Source organism: Saimiri boliviensis, chromosome 14 (genome assembly GCF_048565385.1).
Source record: "Saimiri boliviensis isolate mSaiBol1 chromosome 14, mSaiBol1.pri, whole genome shotgun sequence".
Classification (NCBI taxonomy): domain Eukaryota; kingdom Metazoa; phylum Chordata; class Mammalia; order Primates; family Cebidae; genus Saimiri; species Saimiri boliviensis.
Window position 1 is genome coordinate 65719132 of NC_133462.1, and position 26650 is coordinate 65745781.

The 26650-nt window shown below is 41.9% G+C and overlaps 1 long non-coding RNA gene across 2 annotated transcripts in view; it reads right to left on the reverse strand.

The window, feature by feature from the left end:
• Nucleotides 1–5713, reverse strand: part of LOC141581073 (uncharacterized) — an 84456-nt gene extending 78743 nt beyond the window's left edge. The window contains exons 1-2 of one of the 2 annotated variants that reach the window (XR_012513557.1): nucleotides 5429–5713; nucleotides 1790–1870 (exon numbers count right to left, since the gene is read on the reverse strand). This is a non-coding gene — a long non-coding RNA (uncharacterized LOC141581073). Of the gene's footprint in view, nucleotides 1–1789; nucleotides 1871–2514; nucleotides 2970–5428 lie in introns of those variants that run through there. The other variant, XR_012513558.1, reaches the window with a different exon arrangement.
• Between the last annotated feature and the right edge of the window lie 20937 nt (nucleotides 5714–26650).

Below are 26650 nucleotides of genomic sequence, written 5' to 3' on the forward strand. Positions count from 1 at the left end.
AAGGACTTGCTGATGGGTTGGATGGGCTGCAATGTCATCCAAGTTTCTAGGCTGGGTTTTGTTGGGTCTGAGCTTCTCAGATGCATCACCAATAACTTTCAGTTAGGTAATAGCATACAGGCTTAAGTTACAAAGTTAACACTCTACACGTCAGTCAGAATCTTTAAGATCTCAATGGATAAAAATGACATGGTTATCAGATCTCAAAATACTAGGAGCATTCACTCTTTAACAAGGTAGATGTAGGATCTCAAAGATGTGAAAGTACTATTTTACGAAGTAGCTGACTATGAGGGGGTATGACTATGAGCCTATTTAGATGATCATAATACATAACTTTGCAAGTTATTATACATAATAATTGTATTATGTATATTTAGATGTATTATGATCATCTAAATAGGCTTAAGCAGGTTTTAGGAGATACATGAATCAAAGCTCCACGATGGATCACTAAGACAAAATGGCGTATGTTAGGGGCTTATTTCCAATTATTGAGGGCCAGTGATATTCCCAGGCCTGCGTCATGGTCTCCTAAGGTGCCACTGATAGATCAAGAGTCATTGCTATGACGAAGACTGGAAATGTGTCCCATGTCTAGAAATGGAGAGGAAGGTAGATGGCAGGAAATTCCAAACTTTAGTTCACCTGGAGCTCTCAAGTCTCAAAACCAGGTCAATAATGTTCAGTTCAAGGACTGAGGCTAGGTGCAGTGGCTCATGCCCTGTAATCCCAGCACTTTGGGAGGCTGATGTGGGCAGATTACCTGAGGTCAGGAATTTGAGTCCAGCCTGGCCAACATGTTGAAACCCTGACTCTACTAAAAATGCAAAAATTAGCCAGGCATGGTGGCACTTGCCTGTAATCCCAGCTACTAGGGAAGCTGAGGCACAAGAATCACTTGAGCCTGGGAGGCAGAGGTTGCAGTGCACCAAGATCACACCACTGCACTCCACCCTGGAAGACAGAGTGAGACTCCATAAATAAATAAATAAATAATAAATAAATAAAAGAACTGAGGTCCATATCTCTTTGCCACAGCCTAGACCACTCACACATAAAAATGTGTTATCCTGCCATACACTCAGTCCATGAAGAAGGGAACCCAATGAAAGGTAGACCTTCAGTGGCTTCACTCATTGAAGCCCTAGTTCTGAACCACTTGTCCTATCTCACTTACGTTTTACAATCTGATTTATCTTTTTGGCTTCAGAGCTGGGATTTATTTTCCTTTTACAGCTTTACTCACTCACCCCTCACCCCAAAAACAAGCCACTCTCTGACTAGAATGTTTCCCTCTTAATCTCTAATCCTGATCCCTGCTCTGGCTGTACCACCTTCAGTCACACTGAGTAAACATCCCACCTGGCCCAGCCTGCTCCATGGGCTTCAAATATCACCATGCCCCTGGCCCCTGAGAATGGTTCACTCACGAAGTGTACCCCAGCCCACACGTATGATTTGTTTGAGGATACCAGTAAACTACCACCAGAAAGAAGTACAGTGTGTCCTTTCTGTGTGATAGCACCCAAGTTTCTGTGACTCCTGTCCTACTGCCCAACCCTCCTTCACTATTATCTTTTAAAAAACATATGCATATATGTTATGTTATATTTGTTTTTTTCAAACCAGGTTTCAAATGTTTTACTAACTGACTTTGCACCACAATTCTATGGATCAGTGAGAATAAATATGAGTTATCTTTTCAGTACAACTGTACTAATGAAATAAAGACAAGTCAACTGACTTGGCTCATATTACAGCCAGTAAATTATAGAGCTTAACTCACCTGGTCAGTGCTTAATCTACCACCCGTGTTCCCTTGGGCTGAGCTCCTCTGGAGGATAGGGATCAAATCCAGATGGCCACTCTGCATGGAAATTAATAAATAATGTTGATGGGATGATAAAGCTGATGGTAATAATTATGAGAATAATAAATGTTTTTATCTCAAATTGTATAAATCAATTTCACTTTCCTGATTTTCATACCTATATGCCTTTGCACATATTTCTTCCTCTACTTAGGAAGCTTTTCATTTGCCTGTTTAAGCTGATACATACGTTACCTTCTCTGCGAGGTCCTTACCTATCACTGCCCACCCCGACTTCCAAACAGCCAGCTATGTCATGTGTTAATGGTGTCACACTTAAAAAATAATTATTTCATTATTCGTTTATGTATGTTTTTCCCACCGGATTATGGACAAGGCCAGGAATAGTGTCTTACTCCTTTTCTCATTCTAAAATCTTCCATGGTGCATGACACATTATAGAAACTCAAAAAGTATTTTTTGAACCAAATGTGATAATGATGATGATGGGATAGGGGAACAATTTCACTCCTTCCAAGAGAAAGAGCTTTCCCAGCTTTTAGAATCAGTCTTTAGTTTAAAACAGTATATTAGTCATGGAAATCAATGCCAGTCACTATCAAATACAACTTCCAAACTATTATACCTCCATACAAGGCTATTTTTTACTCATTAACATATGGTGTGGGTTAGATAGACACCTTCACTGGGTGCCCCTCCTATAAGTGACAGCTCTGAAATCTTGGATTCTTCCATTATATGGTTTTCCCATCTTGACGTCCTTTGCCTCCAGCTGTTCAGATGGGATAAAACATAAAGAAGACATACTAAGTTTAAAACGCTTGTTCTAGAAGTGACAGTCATTGCTTTTTCTTTCATTCCATTGGCCCATCTAACTGCAGGGTATCCTGGAAGATGTAATCTTCCTATGTGCCCAAGGAAGGACACAAAAATGGTGAATGCTGAAAGTCTCTTGCCGTAGGTTGCCTTTCTGAACACCAAATATCCATTTCACTCTTCCTCTCACAGAGCACACTCACCCCCTGCCAATGGGTACAACCAAAGTCCCATTCGATCACCACCTCCAGATCAATGTCCGGGATATCTGAGTGGGAAACCGTCTTTCTTATTCGTCAATCTGACATGGCACCTCTCAGTGCAGTGACCTACGTATTTAAAAGATTAGTTATCTATATTCCACATCTCCACCATCATAAACCATATACAACGATGGAAAAATGACAGGAAAACTGCAATAAATAATCCTATTTGAAGTGAGAAAAAAGGAACAAGACACATCATGGTCCTTGGCAATGCTGAAACTTCTCTGTGCCAACACAGTGAAGCTCAAATATTCTGGTTGTGGTAGAGACTCTGAAAAGGACTCCTGTGTTTGTTCTCCTTCACCACGTGTGAAATAGGCTCAAAGGAACCCACTTTCCTTCAGAGAAGTACAGTTCTAGAAGCCTGACATTCACTCGGTCTGCAGTGTTTTGGGAACTCAAAAGTTGTTTTAAGCCTGGACCGAGCAAGGGCCTTTTAAGTCCAGGCCCCTGGTTTCAATGGTAATACAATTCTCAGAATCTTAGATGACATAGGTCTATTTGCTTCTAGTTAGTTTCAAGTGCCAGTATCCATACCTCGAGTTACTTTCTAAACATTACTATCAAATTTACCATTTTTTCCTTTGTCTCTTCACCTCTGTGTCTTTTTTCCCAACATACGTACCTAATTACATTGAGCCTATCAGAAACAACAGGTGAGAAGACCACACCACTAATCTGATTTTCACCTCAAATCATTTCATTCAATTTAGAGCTTTTGCTATATATCTATCACTTAAGGTCATTTTGCATGCCATATCTTACTGTTTGAGTCTAAAAGAAATTTATTTTTTCCAACCCTATGAGGCTAAATTTCTCGACTCTGTATTCTATTCTATTTCTGCTTACAAACTCAATAATTATTTCCTGAGTTATCTCTTTCTTGTAATACACAAAAGAGCTATTTCAACATTAGTCAATACCACTGTGAAAATTCTGTTTTCTAACCATTTTCCCTAAAGGTATAGACCAGGCACAGGGACTAACTTCTAATTAAGAGTAGGGAATAGTTGGATTTATCACTATATAACATGAATTCCCATCTTTCCATTTTCTGGTATTAGTTTCCTTCCTGCCAGTTGTGTACTACTAAACCAATGATAAATACTTAAGATCATGTAAAGGTCAAGGAATATGGTATGGTTGGATTATGTCAATATCCCACTTCTGGTACCAATTTCTATATTACAGCATAAACACCAGTTGCTGTAGCGACAGTCTCAGTGATTTCACACACAGGTTTATTAATTCCTTATATTGCTATCCAGTACAAGTCTAGAAGCTCTCCTTGGAGGCTTTCTTCCGACTGGTGACTCAGGAACCCAAACTCCTTCCATCTTCTGAGGCTAGAGTCTTAAACCAACAGCTTCTTAGCTGACTGTAGAAGAGGAAGCAAAAACTGAAATATTCTTGAAGATGCTTCTAAGGGATATAAAACTAGAAGTGGCTTATATCACTCTGTGCTAATATTTCAGCTGGAACCTTATCACATGGCCTCAACAAAACTGCAAATGGAGAAAATGAAGTCTTCCTGTGTACTCTGGAATATGAAATGAGATTGGTGATTTTACAGGTATCTATAGTGTATTACAATATGTTATTCACTTACTGGACTCCTTGTTGATGACTGAACAAACAGAGAAGAGATTATCTTTCTTATCTGTCTTTTCTCAGTCACCAACTAGATGCTTCAAAAATAACTTCTTATTTTTATATTAAAAACATGGTTCAATCCACTTTAAACTTACTTGAAGGATTTAAGGCAAGTAAAATCTTTCCCATTTAATAATTGAGACAAAATGAAAACACCGATAGGTTTCAAAAGATCCACTGTAAATTATCCAACAATCAGCAATATGGTAGGTACTATGGCCAGGTAAGTTCACCTGGCTGAAGTAGTTGCCTAGGTGCCATGACATAGAGCTTCTGACTTCCCAAGGTCTGTCTGTACTTGGTACATGTGGAACCAGAAGCTCCCAAATACTCCTGTGGCAGGATACAGTGGTACTGAGAGATAAGAGGACACGCAAAAGCCTGGGATTAGAACAAGATGGCTGCAGAGTGTAAGGACTCTACCTCCAGAGGCAAGTGGCCAGGACCATGGGCAGAACTAAGGACAAACTCTAAAAGGCACAATAAAGGAGTCACTCCTCTGTGACACCAGCCCTGGGACCCAGGCAACAGACCAAACCCATTCTTCAGCAAGACTCAGAGACCTTGCAAAGACCAGCAAGGACTTGATAGTAACAAGCAAACCCAAGGTCCCCTCCCCCCACTACTATGAAGGTACATCTGTCTCCTCCCCTGAAAGAGATTTCTTTTTCTCTCAGTCTGCAACATTTGCATTCTTTCCAATTCGTACATCCATTCATTGACAAAAAGCCTAAGTTACTTTTCTGGTTCCTCAGCTTCTCAGGCTTCTGGTCTGAATGGTCATTGTCTGGACAAATCAGGAGCAGGGAGCCTACTAGCTGGGCCACTTGGCCTGGCAGAGGTGCCTTCAGGTGCTTACCTGCTTTATTTAGATACTGGATGTTTCACCAGAACCATGGACACACCAGAAGGTAAGGTGTCATGGTCACTTAGAACGTAGCAGCTTGCAGGAGCACCTGGAGAGAGGACACAGTCTTTAGAAGATACTTTAAAAACAAATGCTTTCCAACATTCGGGCATTACATCCCATGGAGCATGAAGCATGTGGCAGGACAATTATGGTGAGCTTTCTGAAGTCATGGAAAAGACTAAAAATGGCCTGTTTCTTAGGACATAAGGAAAAACAGGCATTGAGCCAGTGGAAACCAAGAAGTAAGCCAGAAAGAAATGGAAGCTTTTCTGCTTTTCCTTACTAGTTCCTTTCCACATTAAAAGCCAATTTTACTAGCATTTTGTCAGCCAGAGTCTTTTGTAAACAAGCACTTCCAATTTCTCAAGCCAGTGAAAATGGAGATTCAGAAAAGATGCTTTAAGAATTGCAACCCTGAAATGCCTTTGTGCGTCATTAATATAAATTAAATATGACTTGGCTTTTTAACAGCCATTGCGTAATAATCCTTATTTTATGAAAACTGGTAATTAATATTTAGAATGTTTAGAACATCTACTTAAATATTTGACTTATGGGCCAATTTTGCTACAGAATGGGCGAAGAATTGACTAACTAGCATCATGAAAATCCACGTACTTCAGAATTCAAAGGAGAAGATTGCATCCTGAACCTGATAATGTATTAATTGTGTGAACTTCACCAGGTCTTTTAAACTCTCTGTGCCTTATTTTTCTCATTTGTAAATGAGAATAATGATATCTGCCATCCCTGATTATTAAGCTTCAATGAGATGAACATATACCCATACCTAGCGCATACTTGTACAAAGGAAGCACTCAACAAATACGGCTGCTATTGTTATGATGATGATGATGATTTTTAATACTGCCACTACTAGCTGTGTGAGCTCATTTGAGTTCCTTACCCTTTCCTTCTTGTTCCACCCTCTGCCCACCCTCATATTCTGGCTGTGCATACACACTGTGGAACACTAAGCGTTTTCCCAAGTTCTGTTATCAGTCCCTCCTTTTCTCATAAACAAAGAGTTGCTTGGGAGTATCTGAGACTCTTTCAGAGTAGCTCCCTCTCCAAAGAGACATCTCCCTCTGCCCTTGTGTTGGTTCTTCCCATCATTTCCTCTTCCTCTGGGTCAGACTTGGATAAACTTGTGGTTTCCTTCCTTCGTGCTCTCTGGAGAGCTGAGTGCCGCATACTTGAAAGCCTAAAAACTTGTCATTTCCACCTTGAACTAGTGGCTGACCTCGCCAGACAGCCTGAGAAATGAATTAGTGTCCTTAAGCAGAGGCGGAATGTGAACAGTGACCCAGCCCTCCTAAGCAACCACAGAAACTGTCAAGCGGTAGTTAAAGTTCCCTTTTTCCCAACCCCTTTAATTATGTTGAAAACTATGTCATATTGTTTTTGAAAAAGTTAATGAAATAGTAGGTAAAGGTGAACCAAGGAACATAATTTACTTGGATTTCCTTCCAAGCTTTTGATAAGGTCCCTCATAAAAGGCTATTAAGGAAAATAAATGACCAGAGGGCTGTAAGCAAAAGTCTTTTTGGTGTATTAAAAACTGGTTAAGCTATTTTAGAAGGAAGAATCCCTGATGCTGGCTACTTCTTGGAGCAAAGAAAGGTTAATCACCAACTGTCCTTAGTATTTGGACTTCAGATATTTGAATGATTTATAAAGGAAAAAAAGCAAAGTTGGCGAAAGACAAAAAATTATTATTTTTTACTTTCTTAGAGTTTTGTTTTTTTACAATTCTTTTTATTTTTTTAAGCTGACAAATAAAAATTGTGCATATTCATCGAGTACATAGTAATGTTTTGGGACATATAATGTATGGGGATCAGATCAGGGTAATTAGCATATCTATCATCTCAAACATTTGCCATTTCTCTGTATTGGGAATGCTTGGTATTATTCTGGCTATTTGAAACTATGTATTATTGTTAACTACAATCATCCTACAGTGTTATAGCACACCAGAACTTATTCCTCCTGTCTAGCTAAAATGCTTTATTCTTTTCTTTTCTTTTCTTTTTTTTATTGCATTTTAGGTTTTGGGGATCATGTGAAGAACATGCAAGATTGTTGCATAGGTACACACATGGCAGTGTGATTTGCTGCCTTCCTCCCTATCACCTATATCTGGCATTTCTCCCCATGCTATCTCTCCCCAACTCCCCACCTCGTGCTGTCCCTCCCCTATTTCCCCCCAACAGACCCCAGTGTGTGATGCCCCCCTCCCTGTGTCCATGTGTTCTCATTGTTCAACACCCGCCTATGAGTGAGAACATGTGGTATTTGATTTTCTGTTCTTGTTTTATTCTTTAACAAATCTCATCATCTACTCTTCCCTCTACCCTTGGAATTAACTTTTTTAAAAATTCCAGTGAGCTTGGGGGGAACAGGTGTACTTGGTTATAAGCATAAGTTCTTTAGCAGTGAATTCTGAGATTTTAGTGCACCCATCACCCAAGCAGCATACACTGCACCCAATGAGACACAGAATTATTACCATGATCAAACCTCCAAGTTTTTGGTATGAATGCAGGACCCTTGTCCATCAATAGGGAATATATTCCTGGGAGAAAGAGCTGGGCCCACCCAGAAGATGCAGCCTCCAAAGATGGGAACTAAGCTCCGAAAACCTTTCAGAGTAAGATAAAACTGCTTCTCACTTGTGTGGCCCCACTGCAACCAGGCCCGAGGCTGGAGGGCAGGATACAGTGAACTTCCAAGTGTCCTTCCCACCCTTCCAGCAGATGGTAGTTTAAGGCCATGAAAAATTAGAAATGAGTGGCATGGGTGGAAAGCACTGAAGCAATATGAAGACACTATTTTGCATGCTTTTCATTCCAAAATTGTAAAAGAATAATTCTACTGGCAAAGGAGAGCCAAAGGAATGTCATGGGGACGCAGGCATTAAGTACATTTCCTGTGTAATCTGTGTATTACAGCAGAAAGTAAACAAGAGACACTGAGAACTGCTTACGCCCTATTTACTATAGGGGCAATGGGAAGAGCTGCTTTTTCATGAAAGAAGACAGATCTTCTCTTAAAGTGCTGATAATCTAATAGCACACTTGTTCTCATTGGTCTCTTCACCACTGCTCTCCCCGCTTCCCAATATTTTCACCATAAAATGAGACAGAAGAAACCATACCAATATCTGGACGCTGATGATGTCCATCCCAGGTCCTCTTCCAGCCACGGCCCTCATTAATCTTTATGACACTTTCTCTTGAGCCTCACCTGCTTTTCTCCAGGATCAAAAAGTCCTAAACACAAAAGCCACCACTGCAAAATCAATGGCCAAGATAATTCTAATCTAGGTTTGCCAAAGCTGCTTCTCTTCTGCCTAGTCAAGTACTAAAGTACTCTAGTTCATACATAGGGTGTGTTTATCCAGTAGGAAAGCATTTCTTTTGAGAGATAGAGAGTACGTAAAATAGGATGTTAGACATATAAATATCCCTCTCAAAGAATCCAGCAATAGACTCACACAAATACAATTAACTTACTTTTGTCAAAAGCACAAAGACAATTTAATAGAGGAGGAATAGGCTTTTTCAACAAACGGTAGTGGAACAATTGAATGTCAATATGCCAAAAGAAAAAAGAAAGAATTGTAACACATACTACCATATACAAAAATTTGCTAACAATAGATCATGTACCTAAATGTAAATGTAAATTACAAAATTTCTAGGAGAAAATCTTTGCAACATTAAGTTAGGCAAAGAGTTATTTGATACAAAGGCAAAGACACTATCCATAAAAGGAAAAATATATAGATACATTGGGCTTTACCAAATTTACTTTTTATCTTTGCTCTGCAAAAGACACTACTAGGAGAATGAAGAAGCTAATCACAGCTTGGAAGAAGACATCTGCAAATCAAGTCTCCAAAAAGGACTTGTATCTATCTTAAACAAACAAACAAACAAAATCTTCTAAAAAGTAAGAAAATACAAATTAAAACACAATGCAGTGCCACTACAGACCTACTTGAGTGACTAGCTTCTTTTTTAGTTTAAGCATACCGAATACCAGCATGAGGAGCAACTGGGACGCTCACATATTGCTGGCAGAAACACAAAATGGCACATTTTGGCAGATTCTCATGAAGTAAAAACACATGTATCATATGACGTAGTAATCTCACTTCTAGATATTTACCTAAGAGAAATGAAAACTTAGTTTTATATAAAAGCCTACAAATGTTAATCTCAGTTTTTCTCATAACAACCCCAAACCAAAAGTCTTTTAGTGAATCTGAGAATGGATAACGAACCACACACACAGCTACAGCGGAACTCCACTCAGCAGTAAGCAGGAGCAAACTCCTGATGCATGCCACAGCAAAAGGGGGATCCTCAGTGCATTCTGCCAAGCGAAAAAGCACAGGTCTAAAAGGCTCCATGTCGTATAGTTCCATCTACATAGCACTCTAGAAAAGATCCAAAGAACACATCTGTAGTTGCCAGGCCTTGGGAGTAAGGTAGGGGGCTGACTGTAAAAGCATGACCCAGGAAATCTGGAAGGCAGGAGCTGGGGCTGGGGGCGGTAATGGAACCGTGCTGTATTGTGACTTTGTGGTAGACCCACAGTGTGCATTTGTCAAAACCCTCAGATCTGTATACCCCCCCGCAAAAGTGAATTGTATTGTTTTAGAATTTGAAAGAAATTAAGGCAATAAAACCCAAAACCAAAACCAACTACAACAACACAAAAACAAAGGCCGTTATGATAAAGGCTAGGATAAACATTCATGTGTTGGTTTTTATGTAAACATACGTTTTCACATAAGTCATCATAATAATACATTGTATTTACATTTCACTTGGACAACTTCATTTCCTTTGCAAGGAAACTAGCCGGGACAGGGTGCAGTCTGCAGTCATGTTCTGCTGTGTCACTAACTGCCTCAAATGACACTGGATTCCTGACCTCCTTATTAACTCACACACAGAGTGGTCAAGCGGTCTTTTCCAGACTGCTCTGCTTGCCTCCAACTGTGAAAAGGACAATTTGATGTTCTTAAATATTACCCTTCGCCTTTAACTGTGCATGATAATTATGTTACCATGGGTGGTACTAATGACAGTGAGGCATCTGCACTGCTTCCTAAAGCTCCAGGACAGGGCACCTGTGTTTTCAAGATGTAGTACCAAGACCAGACTTACAGCCTGCATCCACTGGGTACCAGCAACATTGGGAGACTCAGTTGGTCCTGCAAACCACCACAGCCGCCCCACATACACCAAAAAATGTTGGGGGTAATTAAGTGGTAATATTTATTTTCTTGGTATGATTTTCCAACTGAGGAAAGGGAAAGATAAACAAAGATTATAGTCATTCCTCAGTGTCCGTACTGGTTCCAGCCTCCCTACACAGTTCAAAGTTCAAGGATACTCAAGTCTCTGATACAAAGTGGTGTGGTGTTTGCGTACAACCTGTGTACATCCTCTTGCACACCTCAAGTCACCTCTAGTTACAACACCTCATACAGTGATGTACAGTGCAGACACCAAGTATACATTTTTTCCTGAACATTTTTGACCTGCAAAATGGTTGAATCCACAGATGTAGAATCCATCAATATGGAGGACTAACTGTATTTCTGGAGCAAACATTAATTTTAGCATTTCACTAAAAGTCCCGATACTTATTTCAATACAAACAACCCAGCCGAAGATCATCATGTAAAAAAGTTGTACAAGAAGACTATTTTTGTTACAAATACTGAGGCATCTGAGTTTAAAGCCACTCAGAAACTCAGAGCAGGCCCCAGTCCCAGATAGCCTACCTACATTTTCAAACTTCAGGACCTGAGTCATAAGCAAGAACTGAAACAAAAGCAAACCTTTCATTATTTCCAACCAGACCTAGAGACATTAAGCCTTTTTCTCAGAAGCATAAGAAGCCAGAATGAGCAACTAAATTTTAAAAATGGCAGCACCTCAGCTACATTTTCCCAAAATGGGTCAGGTGGAAATTAATGGCTCTTTCTTCTGCATTATTAGTAATTTGTGTGCTTTTACAGTGCTGTACTTAACACAGTCTATTGTCATTAATTGTCACAGACTCATCCCAGTGCGCAGATGTCCTCAATGCGTTGTGAGCTCCTCAGTGGCAGGGCCAAGCACTGTATTTGTTCTCCCAGAACCTACTGAGGGTTGGTACATAATGTGCAGCCATAAATGTTTGAAGAATAAAAGAAAGAAGGAGGAGGAAAGCAAAAATGTAGGGGAAAGACATTGTCAGAGGAGAGAGAGAAAAGGAAGTGGGGAAGGTAAGAAGAGTGAGTGGGAAGAAGGAAAGGTAGAAAGAAGGGAAAAGGGAGGGAGGGAGAAAGGTAGGGAAGGGGAGAGGAAGGGAGGGAGGGAGGGAGGAAGGAAGGAGGGAGGGAGGGAGGAGGGAGGGAGGGAAGAAGGAAAGAAAGAAGGAAGGAGGGAGGGAGGGAGGAAGAAAGGAAGGAGGGAGGGAGGGAGGGAAGAAAGGGAGGGAGGGAGGGAAGAAGGAAGGAAGGAAGGAGGGAGGGAGGGAGGGAAAAGGAAGGAGAGAAGGAAGAAGGAAGGAAATAAAATGTGCCTTGGGTCGAGAAAATGAGGTAGGTTGAAAGGCAGAGAGGCGTCTGATGTGGGAAAGGGGCAGCCATGGTCCAGCCTGATCATCTGGGGGCCGGTTCCCCAAATCTGCCTGTGCTTGCGTGGCCAGCCCACTCTTCCTGAGATCCCCGCCACCCTTTGTCCCTCAGGCTGCGGCCCCGGGGATGTCAGAAGCCATTGTGCAGTTGAGCACAGGGCCAAGCCAGCAGCTGAGGCAGGAAGCGGGGCTGGAGCTGCTGGCTGGCATTGCTGGGCCCGTGTGTCCTGCTCCCTGCTGCAGGCCTGGGTGCCAGAGCCAGAGCAGCGGGTCAGGGTGGCGACGCGCTGCTGGCATGGCCAGCTTCTCACAAGCTCTCCTTTCCAATGGCCCGGCCGGCATTACTGGGGAAACGGGAGGGGCTGGGCAGCCAGCAGCCGAGAGTGAGAACTTCCCCTTGCCAGAGCCAGCTGCTGGCTGCCATCTGGGCAGGGGCACTGCCAGTTTCCCAAATCTGCCTTCCCTTTGGAAAAGGGGGAGAAAACTCTGCGCTGAGAAGATAGCTTCTCCTCCATCCTGAGGCTCTCAGTTAAAAACCTCAACAAAACCAGCCTTTGAAAAAGAAAGGGATGAGAAATGCCACACACTGGGCTCTTTCCAAAGGAATTTGCCTCTCCCAGGGCCTTTACTTCAAAACAAAAACAAATAAAAAAAATCTTTATTCCTGCTCAAGATCCCTTGGTTCTTTCATTTCACTCCACAATAACATTTCATTTTAGCTTAAAGTTAAATGTTTAAACAAATAAAATGTGGGTATCTGTGTGTCCTTTATACTGGTCACACAGAGTTTGTTGGCCATAGGCTGGGAATTCCCTGAGATCTGTGACTTGGTCTTCCTCACTCATTCTGCCGGGTAAGTGACCCAACACCTCACCTAAACTGGTGCTCCCTGGATGCTTTCTGACAGATGCAGTCATTCAGTCACTGGATGCTTACTGAGCACCTTCTAAGCATCAGCACAGGGAGGTCGCTGATGAAGAATTAAAGATCTGGCCAGGTTCTCAGAGTTTGCATAATGAAAGCACACCCTTCAGTCCTTCTGGATGTCAGGAGAACGGACATTTTAGCTACTGTCTGTTGGCCCTGGTGCGCCCTGCAAAGGAGCCCAGTCCCGAGACCACGTTATTTGTTGTGCAGCTACTATATTCCTGGGAGACAGGTGGGAAAAGAGTTAGCACCCAACAGGGCACAGAATCTGGGAAACCCTCCACAAGACCAAAAAGCAGGCAAGCTTTATCCAAGGTGAGTGTCAGTATTTTCCAGTAAGCCTCCCACCGTGAGCACTGATCAATCAGAACGGATGCTGGCTGGGACTGACCAGTGCTGCCACCTTTGTACATCCTATCTGAATATGAATCCTGGATTTATTGTTTACCATCCCCTTACTTTTCAGATTCTTCTTTTCTGTATTGATACCTTTCTTCTTAATGAAGGACACAGCCAACTCAACTTCCAGACATTACAAATAAGTGCTGAAAATTACCTGAGTGGTTGGGCATAGGGACAGAAGTCCCTGCTGCTCCGTGAGAACCCCAACTTGGCAGAGGGGCTTCTGATGGCCTTCTCTGTCTTGGCTGACATCTTCATTCTGACGCAACTCTAAACATAACCTATTATTCATGTAATAGTTGGAAGTAGCAGGCTGACTGCCAGGGAGGTCTCAAGAGTGAGGGTCACTCTCTGAAACACAGGGTTTGGTCTCCCAGCTCTGAAGCCTTAATATTTACCTTGCCTAGGGGTAATCAGGCCCTAAGAAAAACTAGTTCACATTGCCCATCTCACAGGAAAAATATCTTGCCTAAAAGCCCTTACCATAAATTCATCACAAAAATCCATTTTCTAACTGCCTTTCAAACCATAGCTCTGTGGCAGGCCCTCCTGGGCTAAGACATAACCAAGAAGGTGTTTTCCGGACTCTGGGAGCCTTCACTTAGGGAATACAAGACAGTTGCTGATGCACATGTGGAAACGCCAAAGGTCTGACAGCGAATCAGACACCACTCTAAAATGATCATGGAGTTGGAAAGACTCTAAAATGATCATCATCATTTGGAGGGACCTCTGTGTGTGCACAGCCTGAAGGATTACTACCTCCTCACACCACATAAGTAAACCTTGATGGAAGAGGAGGGAAACTTACACAGTCACGAAAAGCACAGACAGAGTGAAAACAGATCTATTCACAAATCCCAAAGCTCTGAGCCCAAGGGACATCTCTGGTTTGAAGAAGTTTCAGTACACATAAAAGGGAATCCTACTTCAATCCACTGGCCGAAAGGCAGCAGGTGTGAAAGCACACATACAGTAGCTTCGAGAAGGGTTTTCATAAAGCTGGGGATACCAGAGTGACTATGACTCTAGTTATGGGGAAGCTAGGGTGCTTGAGTTGCATCACAACCAAGGCCCCATCAATACTTTGCCTTTGAATAGAGCTGGATGTTTCACATCTACCCTTGCCTGGGAGCTCATCAGGTCCCTGGGAAATTCTCAAGGCAGACATTATTAGGCCCATTCTATGTAACTGGAAATGGAAGCTCTGAGAAATTATTTGCTCAGTATTTGTAGCACTGGGACCTTTTTCATCTCCAAACTGAGGGTGAACTTGGTTTCTCAGCCGAGTGGAGACATCTGGGGACATCCCAGGTCTATAGACATACTAGGAGTTTGTCATTTTCATCCAAGTCACCAGAATCCAAGATGATCCTGAATAGAAACTTTTCTAGACCAGACCAAGCCTAGCCATTCAGAGGACAAAACACCGTACCCACAAGCCCTTAGGTCTTCCCTGCTAAAACCAGGCTCCCATGCATAACAGGCTAACGTGAAGATCTCACAGGGGGATATGCTGTTGATTTTTTAAAAAATAAAACAACGTATGAGTTTTATCTCTTTATCTCCTCAGTCCAGAGGGAAAAAAAGGAGCACAATCTGTCCTCCCAGTGGGACATCCACCTGATTAGATGTCATAAAACAGAGTAGTCCTTTAGTTAATAATGGCTGGAATACCTCCGACCCACAGTTACTGGAAAGAAAAAGAAACCTAACTACAGATAAACTCCCTAGGGTTTCAGATCCGTTTTGCAATAAGCTGTGTTATGAAGGAAACCTGGCCCCAAAAGATAGTTTGAATGCAAAATAAAGATAGTTCACATGCTTTGAAGCAGGGACAGGGCTCCTGTGGAAGCACCAGAATCATATTTTTGGAGGATCATTATATTTCCTGCTTCAAACTTTATTTGGGTCCCACCGTTCTTTTATACAACTTCTATTTTTGGTCATCAGAGGCGCCATGTCCTGCCAGGCAGGGGCCTCAGCGGGGCAGGTCTGGGCAGAACGGGTAAGGATTGGATGCCTGGGGCAAGAAGAGAGCTGGGTAGGCAAGAGGCAGGCAAGGCTTGGGAACAGGTGGGACCCACAGAGCCAGACAGGCTGGAAGTAGTACCTGGCACGATCTCAGGGAAAAGATTAGGTGAGTACCATGGGTTTAATGGAACAAGACTCTAGGGTCCAGAAGGCCAGTAAATGATCAGAAAGGGACTGGGATATGAGCACAAAAGAAGCAGGCAAGGACTCTCTAAGCGCTTCCATACACCCTGTCACAAGAGAGTGGGCAGGGGTTTCCATGCATGAGTTTCAGCCCAGGAGGTGCAGGATGCATCTGATGAAGACACAGGCAGAGGTGTCATGCTTGCCGGAAGGGTCCTACAATCAGAGGCCTTTGGAGGAGAAAATAAAAATATATGTGATCTTAAAACAGACCTATACTAAGGTTCCATCATTTGTTGGTCCACGAATTCATGGGTCTCCTAAGGGCCTACGGCCATGCTAAAGTGATGGAAATAGGAGAATCCTGACTGGCTGGTCACTGTCTTTGAGAACCTGCTTTGTGCCCAGCCGTGGAGGAAGCAAGGGGAGAAAAGGCAACTGAAATTAGACACGAAACAAATGCAAGTCATGGGCCTTGACATCAAACTGGATGAAGAGAAGAAACCAATCCTTGTAAAATACCTTGGCAGAACAACTTGGAGGAGACCACCCTTCTCTTAGCAGTACATTCCCCAACAGAAAGAAATTCACTTTTGTGGGAAAAAATGCTGGCTTTCCTGGACACTAGTATCAGCTGGTATCTTTAACTGGAAAATTCAGAAGAAAGCTGAATTTCCTTGTAACAGAAAGAAGGAGGTATTCAGCGAATGCTTGGCAAAGAGTTCAGAGAGAAAGAGAAGCAGAGAGAGACCCAGAGGTCCATGGCTAAAGAGGACCTTTGAAGAGAGAAGGTGAATATCTTGTTCTTTACGGACAGTCGTGTGTTGTATCATTCACTAATACTTTATTGGTTGAGTCTGTTTTGAGGGCATGTGATAAAGCCCCAAATCCAACTCAAAGAAGGTCATAGGCAAAGGAAGAAGAAATGTGTTTCCTGTCATGTGAGAAAAACTATATACACAAGTTACACTGAGGACATGTTTAGCAAGGCACTAGCAAATTTAGATGTGCAATACATATGCTCAGGAAGTTCAGAGTTAGGGAAGTAGTCTAAGGATTGGGGATAACCAAGGTAGTCTTCCTCAGAGAAGCAAATTTTGAACTAACTGTCCCTTGGAAGATAGATTCAAGATGCTGAAATAGAGAAGAACCGTGTAATTTCACAAAGAAGCAAAAATATATACACTGTTTCCTGACCTCAGCTCAAGATATGGACATGTGTCCTAAGCTATGCCAACATCCACCATACAGGAAAATACCAGCAGGCACCAAATCACATATCCATTCCACATACCAGATACAGTTTAACATCTTTCAGCCTGTGCAAAAGTGGCCACTGCTCCCACGGGAATGTAGTATAAAAAGTGTTCATTAGTATTTAAACCGTGTCACTGCCGAAGTGCAGAAAAGTCAAATTTATAACACGTTAGACATTTTTAGTGGAAAATGCAAATACATAGCAGAGAAGGTTGGGCACATGTCCCTTGAAACCATTACCTCACATAGTTTAACCCAGGCCTAGGTCTTTCACAGAGAAAGGCTATTCAATCTCAAGCAACATCCAAAGTCATCTTATCAAAGTCAGGATTGAGGCTTCAAAGGACATGAATAGTCAATTCAGAAAATAAGAAACACAAATAGCCAATGAAATGTATATATATTTTAAATCTAGATTCACAGAAAGTCAAAGGAATGCAAATAAAAATGATATGATATCATTTTTGCCCTAATTTTCAAAAATTTAAAAGAATAAAATAGTTCCAAAAATTAAAAACAATAAAATAGTTCCAGATGGGGTATCTCTTACAAAGTGAGTGGGATTGCAGTTTGGTGCATAACCTTCGTAGAAGACAGTTTCTACCAAAAGCCCCAGCCATGTGCACTTCCTCTAATCTGCAACTCCACTTCTAAAATTATGACTTGACAGAACACCCAGGTAAATGTACAAACATGTGTGTATAAAGATTTTCATCAGACTCGTCTTTAAAACACTGAAAAATTGAAGACTACCTAAATGTGTAGCAAAAGTAGGTTATTAAATAAAGTATACTACTCATTCAATGAAATACTCTCTCACCATTTGTGACAATAATGTAAAATTTCATGACACAGAAAAAATGGCATAATACATAGCACGATGTTGTAAATGAGTAAAACAGGTTCAACACAATAAATGATACAATGCACTTTGTAGTAACAAAAATAGTTCATGTGTTTGGTTGTTAAACCAAAATAAAGGCGGCCTGACAGCAGTGGATCTTCTGGCTGTTAAATGCTATCTTGAAAAGTATCTGGCATAAAACAAGGAATCAAGAAATATTTGTTAATTAAATGAATTCATGCTTACTATGTGGCAGGCACTGTTGTAAATGCAAGGGAAAGTATTTCATTCTCACAACAGCGCTATGCTCGAAGTCTTTCTGTGAACTCTGCAGAGCCGTGAGGAAGCTGAGGCACAGAGAGATTAAGCATTACAACCCAGGTCACCCAGCTAGTAAGCAGCGAAGCCAGAATCCAAACTCGGCAACCTGAATCCAGAGTCTTCATTCACTTTGTTAATAAATAAATGTTGAGAAAATTCTGGAAGGATATACACCATTACATCTTCAGCAGCGATTTGGGGAGCTCTAGTTAGTAAGATTACTCAAGGTTTTCCTTTTCCTTCTTGCTTGCCAGAGATTTCTCATTTCTCTCCAATGCAGATGTAAAAATTGCTTTCTTTAAAATGTATACAGATATTACTTTTAAAAAGCACGCCGTTTTCTTTAGTGCTTGCTTCCTCTGGCTAGAAGCAATAGAAGAGGAAAGCCAAGGAAAGGGTTTCGCAAGGAAGAGAGAAAAGATGAGGAGCAAGTAGAGGGATCATGGTCCCCAATCCCCAGACCTGAATACTTTATTGAAAGCTAGATTTTCATATTGTAAAACAAGGCAGAGAATTTCCTGAACCTAGAAGCCCCTTGATTCCCCATGCTCTGTACTGTGCCCTTCAACCCGAGCGGATTCCAGGATGCCTCCTTAGGGTTGCCACTCACTTGGACAGACACATGGTGGCCTGAAGTGGGGAGGTGGAGAGCCTCTTGCACAGCCATCTCCACGTGGACACAGTCATTCAAGTGCCATTGCCAACAGGTGTTTTTTGACCTACTCTGTGGTGGGCACTGGATGGGCATGAAGGACACAAATTTGTTTTTTATTTGTTTTTGGTTTTAGAGACAGGATCTCACTCTACCACCCAGGCTGGAGTGCAGTGGTATTATCCTGGTTCATTGCAGCCTCGATCTCCTGGCCTCAAGTGATCCTCCTGCCTCAGTCTCCTGAGTCACTGGGATTACAGGCATGAGCCACTGTGCCAAGCTCATGAAGAAAACAAAATAGGCCGGGTGCGGTGGCTCACACCTGTAATCCCAGCACTTTGGGAGGCCGAGGCAGGGGGGGATCACGAGATTAAGAGATAGAGACCATCCTGGCCAACATGGTGAAACCCCGTCTCTACTAAAAATACAAAAATTAGCTGGGCGGGGTGGCGTGCACCTGTAATCCCAGCTACTCAGGAGGCTGAGGCAGGAGAATTGCTTGAACCCGGGAGGTGGAGGTCGCAGTGAGCTGAGATTGTGCCACTGCACTCCAGTTTGGCAACAGAGTGAGACTCCTTTAAAAAAAAGAAAGAAAGAGAGGAAGAGAGGAAGAAAGGAAGAAGAGAAGGAAGGAAGGAAGGAAGGGAAGGAAAACAAAATAAAAGATACACTACCTGCTTGAAGAAACTCAGAGACTGTTGGAAAGACAAACTGAAACACACAGCAATGTATTAAGCAGCTAATAGAGGAAGTTCCAGCTGCTGCAGGAGCACACGGGAGGGCCTCTAATTCCTGCAACCTCCTGTACTTTGTCCAAATACTTGCCTCGATATGGAGATGGCTTTGCAGGAAACTTCTACAGCTTGGCCCATTGAGGACAAGGTCAAGGTAGAAGAGAATACCTAGAAACCTCTCACTCTCAGACAGAGTGAACCAGGTGAACAGACAAGAAGAGGAAGGAAAGAATTCTTGGGGTGACCAAATGAACACAGATGCAAGACCCAGTTAAGGAACAGTTGGTTTTATTCCAGTCAAAACAGACGTGGCTGAATCAAAGATGAGGCTGGGGTGGTGAGCAGAGCTGCGTCAGGACCACTCATGCTGACAAGTATAAATTTTTTTCCTGCAAGCTAGGAGGATTCCAAGAAAAGAAGAGATGTAGTCAGATTTGGTTACGAGAAATCAGTCTGGGAGCACTATGGAAAGAAGAAAAGGGTTAAGTCAGAGGCAAAGAGACGAGTGAAAACAGGAGACTACTGCAAGAAAGCCACCAGTAACTAACCAGAGCCTGGAGGAACGCAGGAACTTCATCGGTGGAGAGAAAAAGACATCCCAACATTATTTTCCTCCGAGACAGCTTAAAATGATTCTCAGGCACGCAGAACAGTTAAAACCTGATGTCGACTGTGGACAAGGCAAAGATGATCTTAAGTATCTAGTCATCCTGCCTGCTCAGCAGCTCCAATCAATCCCCCTGAGGTTTCACACCCCACTAGCACCTCGGAGCACACTCCCCCCACAGGCAGTAACGAAGACATCCAGGCAGCCAGGGAAACACTCAGAAGCAGTGGCAGAGGGGGGAAAGTGCATTACAGAGCCCAGCATCTGTGTCTAGCAGCTGCCAAGCAACCTCCATGTGTTCCTGCAGCTGTCGGCATGGAAGCAACGGAAGATGGAACAGAAGGATGAAAAGAGCGTTCAGCAACAGGCTCTGAGCACCAGGCAGGTAGGCAGGCTCTGGGGCAGTTGAGGCTGATTCACTGGGTGCTCCAGGAAGCTGTTGCTTTCCATAGAGAAGACCTGCCACACAGAGCCCTTAAGTAGCCAGGCCATTCCTAAGGCTGCGCAGAGTAGGAGACCTAACACCGCAACTGAGCCAGGCAGCCCAGGAAAGCTGAGACCGGACTGGCCACAGCACCCTCCTTGGTTTGATTACAAGGCCCTGGTCTCCATCTCTCTGAAGGTGTAGTATGATACATCACTTAGTGATCCATCAAATATGTGAATCAAAGTTAAGTATGGTAGGAGAATTGTTTGGTAAGTTCATGAACCTTTTCCCACCAAATAGTCAAAGAGATGACCCAGGGTCTCATCATTCAACCAAAATGGGAATTAATGGTTTTGCCATTCACCTTGGGAGGTTGGGGAAATGAACCTTGCCGATTATCTACTCACTCGTCCATTAATTCAGAGGTTTATTAAGTACCTACCAAGTACATAAGAATATGCTAGGCTTTGTGGCAGCTGAGATAGAAAGAGAAGGTAATAATGCCTAGAATGTTTGTCATGCTGTACAACTTTCAAAGACTTTTCACATCTATTACTTTTTTGCAACCAAAATGAATATTCAGTCCATTTGCACGAGACAGGCATCCCAGATATAGACAGACATTGGTTATTCTAACTGGCCAGTGCCCTTGTGAACCAGGTATTAAACACAGCATTTTTAAAGACCACCTCTGCCCATAGCAACATGGTAGGGCCACATTTACATTCTCAAAGTGTCCGGCCTGTGACCACTTCCTCGTGAGTGGTATCGCCAGGATTAGAACACTCAAGGAGTTCGCACTATAGTTAGAAGAGGAAGATATAAAGAAATCTGAAATAACTTCAGGATAACATGAAAATGAAGGCTTGGAAGGGTGCCAGAGAGCAGACATAGCAATGGGTAAAATAAAAAATAAGGAAAAGATTGCTGGGTACTCAAGGCAAACTTGGTGAAGGATAGCATTTTGTGCTGGGAGTTTGACAGTTGAAACAGCCTTGAAGGAAATTAAAGATTTGGACCAGGCTTCTGTCATGGCTGTTATGAGACAAGGCTCTAGAGACAGCATGGCCAGTTCAACATACAGCTTTCCATGTATTAAATGTAGATGATGCTAATCACACTATCTACTCAAGGGTTTCTGAAGATTAAGAGACAATCTAGGTAAAGCACCTTACATAGAATGTGCTCAACAAATGGTCGGCATTATTATTTCATTTCCCCTTGTACATGGCAAATGGTATAGAACTTCTGCAGAGGCTCTTCAGTGCCACCAGGAACATCTAGGATTTCGAGTTGTAAGCAAGAGAAATCACCTCTGGCTGATGACCTGTGAATAGCTACAAAGAGAAGACTTTTATTGAAAGTAATTCACAGAATAACCAGAAAGGCCAAAGAACCAGGCCAGAAAAAGGATAGGCCCCAGGGGACGTAGGCTACCAAGACCACATGCCAATCATGCTGAAGAGCCACCAGGCAACAATGCTGCTGATGGGACTGGACAGAGCTCCACAGCAGCATGGACGAACAGTGGGCACTGCTCTCCCACCACCATGGGCCCTGGCTTGTATAGCCCACACACTGTTATTTTGGGTTTTCTGTTACATGCAGCCAAACTCATATTCTAACAAACATTACTAAGCAACCTTGAAATCCAGTCACTTTTCTCATCATCAACATACATTCCTGTCCCCTGGAAAGGAAGGAAATTGTCTCTGTGGTGGGACTTCTTTGGCAGTGTCTACATGGACATTTCTCCCCTGCCTCAAACTCTCCTCCACCTGCTATCCCAAAGACTCCTGAAGGCCTAAACTTCTGCTGAAACATAAATATCCCTCTGAGCAGTTGGTGTAAGTTTTTGAACTTGTGAAAGACAGAATTAAGAATGTTCTGTTAAAAAGGCAAAAAGAATTTAGAATGAAAATGTGGCATCATCAAATATACATAAGCCTCACACGTTTGCCTAAAATTGGCCTGAGTGAGGCTAGATCCAGATCAAATACTACCACCATCACCCTCTTTCTATTGCAAATACCAGTGTGAGTTACAATCCACTCGTGATGTTCAGGATGGGCCTAACCACCTTTGATCCCAGGCAGAACTCCCACTCTTTAGGAAAGAGAGTCACCTGCATCATCAGATGAGCACCATGATATTCGTGAGCCTCATGAAAGGAGCAGGACAGGGGACGCTTTCCTTGAGAGAAGGAAAGTAATCCTTCTCTTGCTCCTCACTGTCCCAGATCTCAGACTCTAACAGATAACACTGAGTCTTTCTCTGCCTTGTCCTTGAATGAGCAGACACTTTGATTTATCTAGCAATTTCATTTTAGTTTCTGGTCAATTTTACAGTCTTCAGTTGGCTCAGCCTACCTGTAAGTGAAGGAATCTGTAAATGCTTTCCATCTCCATAGCTTTGGGGAAATGTTTTAAGTGGTATTTGGTGACTGAAAGCAAGACATAATCACCCTATGATATGGTTAGGCTTTGTGTCCCCACCCAAATCTCATCTTGAACTGCAATCCCCATAATCCCCACATGTCAAGGGAGAGACCAGCTGGAGATAACTGAATCATGGGGGCAGTTTCTCCCAGGCTGCTCTCATGATAGTGAGTTCTCACAAGATCTGATTATTTTATAAGGGGTTCTTGTCCCTTTTCTTGGCATTTCTCCTCCCTGCCACCTTGTGAAGATGGTGCCTTGCTTTCGCTTTGCCTTCAGCCATGACTATAAGTTTCCTGAGGCCTCCCCAGCCATGCTGAACTGTGAGTCAACTAAACCTCTTTCCTTTATAAATTACTCAGTCTCAGTCTTGGGCAGTTCTTAACAGCAGCATGAAAATGGACTGATATTACCCCATAACTAAGAAACTGATGAAGACCCCTCTAACAACTTTTATATCACTGTTAAGCCATACAGTCTTACTCTGTGTTTTAGAGAGAAATGGCCAACATCATAATTACTGGCCAGGTACAGTGGCTCATGCCTGTAATCACAGTACTTTGGGAGGCCGAGGTGGGCAGATCACAAGGTCAGGAGTTCAAGACCAGTCTGACCAACATGGTGAAACCCTGTCTCTACTAAAAATACAAAAATTAGCCAGGTGTGGTGGCATGTGCCTGTAATCCCAGCTACTTGGGAGGCTGAGACAGGAGAATTGCTTGATCCCAGGAGGCGAAGTTTGCAGTGAGCCGAGATCGCACCATTGCACTCCAGCCTGGGTGGTAGAGCGCGACTCCATCTCAAAAACAAAACAAAACAAACAAACAAATGAAAAAAACACATTGTAATTACCAACAGCATAACTCTCCATACCATACCACCACGATGATACCATCTTCTTTAAACCTCTCACTTAGTAGAAGATGGGTGTGATTAAATTGTCAATACCGTTGAGGTCTCTGGAGAGGCCCAATAAGAGGCATCCCTCTTTAACTCCGATTGATAGATAAAGTAGAGGAGTGACAGATTGAAGCCAAACTAAAATCTTTATTACACTAAAGACCAAGCAGGAGGACACTGTTTAGTATTTGGTCAAAGGAGGTGCAAGTCACATAAAAGCAAACTGCCTATCGACAGGTTTGTTTAAATACCAGGGTTTTTTAAAATTCCCTTTTAAATAAAGAGCAAATGGGAATAGAAAAGAAACAAGATGGTTATTTTGTTGTTTTAATAGTTTTTGGGTTTTGTCTTGTGTGATTTTTTTTTTTCTCTCCTCAAACCCTCCCCTACCCAATGTGCTAGGCCTGCAAGATCACAAGAGAAGTGCTAATGCATATCCATGATCTGTAGGTATATGGAGAAAGATTTTCAAAAGTACTTTTTTGTTCTCCCTTTTCATTTAGATTCCTCCTGTCAAGGTGCCCAGAATAATGCTTCTGGAGCAGATGGAGAAGGCATATGAAGCTATGCTGGGAAACCATGCTTCCAGGAATGGTGTTCATGTCAGCTGTGTTCTCCAACAGCTAGAACCAGAACAGCCTACCCACCATCCTCTGAGCCCTGCACATGTGACCACCAGGACCTTTAACACTGGGCTCTTCCTGATATGTATTAGAACTATTACATACTTGCCAATTTGGTACCCACTTCTGGAGACCCCATATTTTTCACCTTAAGGCCAGCATGAGCTAAGAGCTCAAGGAAGCTTGGTGGTAACCTAGCAACAGGAATGAAGATACATTCTCTACTTTGGCATGATGCTTGGAAAGAATCCTGAGAATAGTTACGAGGACAGTAGCCACAGCTGCAGCCAAAATGAACAGGGTCACCCTAGAGGAGCAAAACACAATAGAAAGCCCAGAGAGACAGCTACTCAAGAAGAGCACTTGGCAGGAATCTGTAGGACATAAGAATGTGGTGGGAAACACTGAGACTCCAAGGATGCTCTTGTGGTGTCAGAGATTACTGTCTTATTATGGACAGTGTGGTTGGCATTCCTCAATTATACCCGCAGACAAATGGGATCTAGAGGGAAACGGCCAACATCATAGTAGACTATATATTCTTGCAAGAAATCATAAATTCCATGAAAACAAAAAGAAACAAATAAAATGCATCCTCTATTTTCTTTCATTGTCTTCAAAAAACTAATTTTAAAATTTTAGAAAAGCATTCAATAAATACCTATTACCTGGGCTTTGTATGTTAAAATCAATACATAAAATTTAATTTTATATAAAATTTCAAAGATTTAACAAGTTTACTCTTCCATCTCAAATCAAATGTGTTACAACTAGAATAGATTTTCTTTTTAAGTTAAAATTGTTGACTCACAATTTATTACATTCTATTTTTTAACACAGTAACTGTCGAAACTTATTTTCTTTTATCACTAAGCTAATTCCATGTTAAGCATTCACAGAATGCAGCATTTGAACCAGGTTAATTCTGTTTTATTTCTATAAATATATTCTAGATATAAAATCAAAATCATTAAATGCTTTACTTTGCCACTTTATATGCTATATTGGCAGTTAGTAAATTTTGACAAAAGATTCTCACTAACATCTTCCAGAGGCTCTGCCTATTGGCATCTGTGGCTACATTTAATCTCCTTCATATCCCCTTGCCTCTTGAGAATGGAAGTGATTTTTTTTTTTTTGGTTCTTGTTTTGGTTAGTGTTTTCCCCCAGAAATATCAACTGTTGCTGTCATTCTTACCAAAGGGGGTTATCTCATTGTTGGTTCACATAAGCCAAGCTTATTTCTTGCAAAATATTTTTTAATAATCCCAAAGTCCAACCACTGGGCCAGTTGTCACCAGTTTGGCCTTTAAGATTAAAAGTTAAAAAGCGACAGAAAATGAGGCCATTAATTTTACTTCCTGGGTTTACTTATTCTACTCTTATGTAAAGAGTGAAGAAAAATTATTGAAGGCTTTTAAAAATTTTGTATTTTTTTTGATGTCAAATCATGTAACATTTTCTTTCTAAAACATAAAAATTAGACACTTAGCCCTGCTATTCATACAGATTAAGTCAAACACTTGACATTAATTAATTCATTTCTTCATTCATTCATTCATTCATTCAGTAGCTATTTACTTGGTACTCACTCTGTGCCAGACATCGTCCTCTGAGGAACTAGGGGAAAAGCAAAGCCATACAATAGAGGCCAGAGAAACAGAAGCCAAAAGGCCTGGCCCTTGGGGAGCCAACAGTCTGCTTTAGAAAACACAGAATACCAGGGTCTAGCACACAGCAGGTGCTACATAGATGCAAGTTGTATTTAACTGTACCTACCAAAATGATTTCAGGATTCTAATTCAACAACATAGCCACTCCTGTCCACATGAGTCTATATCAATCTAACAGCTGTGTGTGTTTCTCAGAAAGCAAGCCATGAGACCCTGATAATTTAAATACATCTATTTTATCTCAATAAATGTTCAGCAAGTAGTCACCTCCTTTTTTTCTCCCTAAGAGTGTGAAGTACTTTAAGCATGCAGGCTCTGGAGTTACAGTATATGGATTTTTTTTTAAATTAAGTTATAACTTACGTGTAATAAAATACATAGACCATAAGATCTTGAATGTTCACTTCAATGCATTTTAGCAATTGTATATGCCCATATAACCACCACTTAAACAAAATATAGACCATTTTTATCACCCCAGAAGTATTCCTTGTGACCCTTGCCAGGCAACTGCTTTCAGATTTTTATTACTGTAGATTATTTTTGCATGTTCTAGAAATTCAT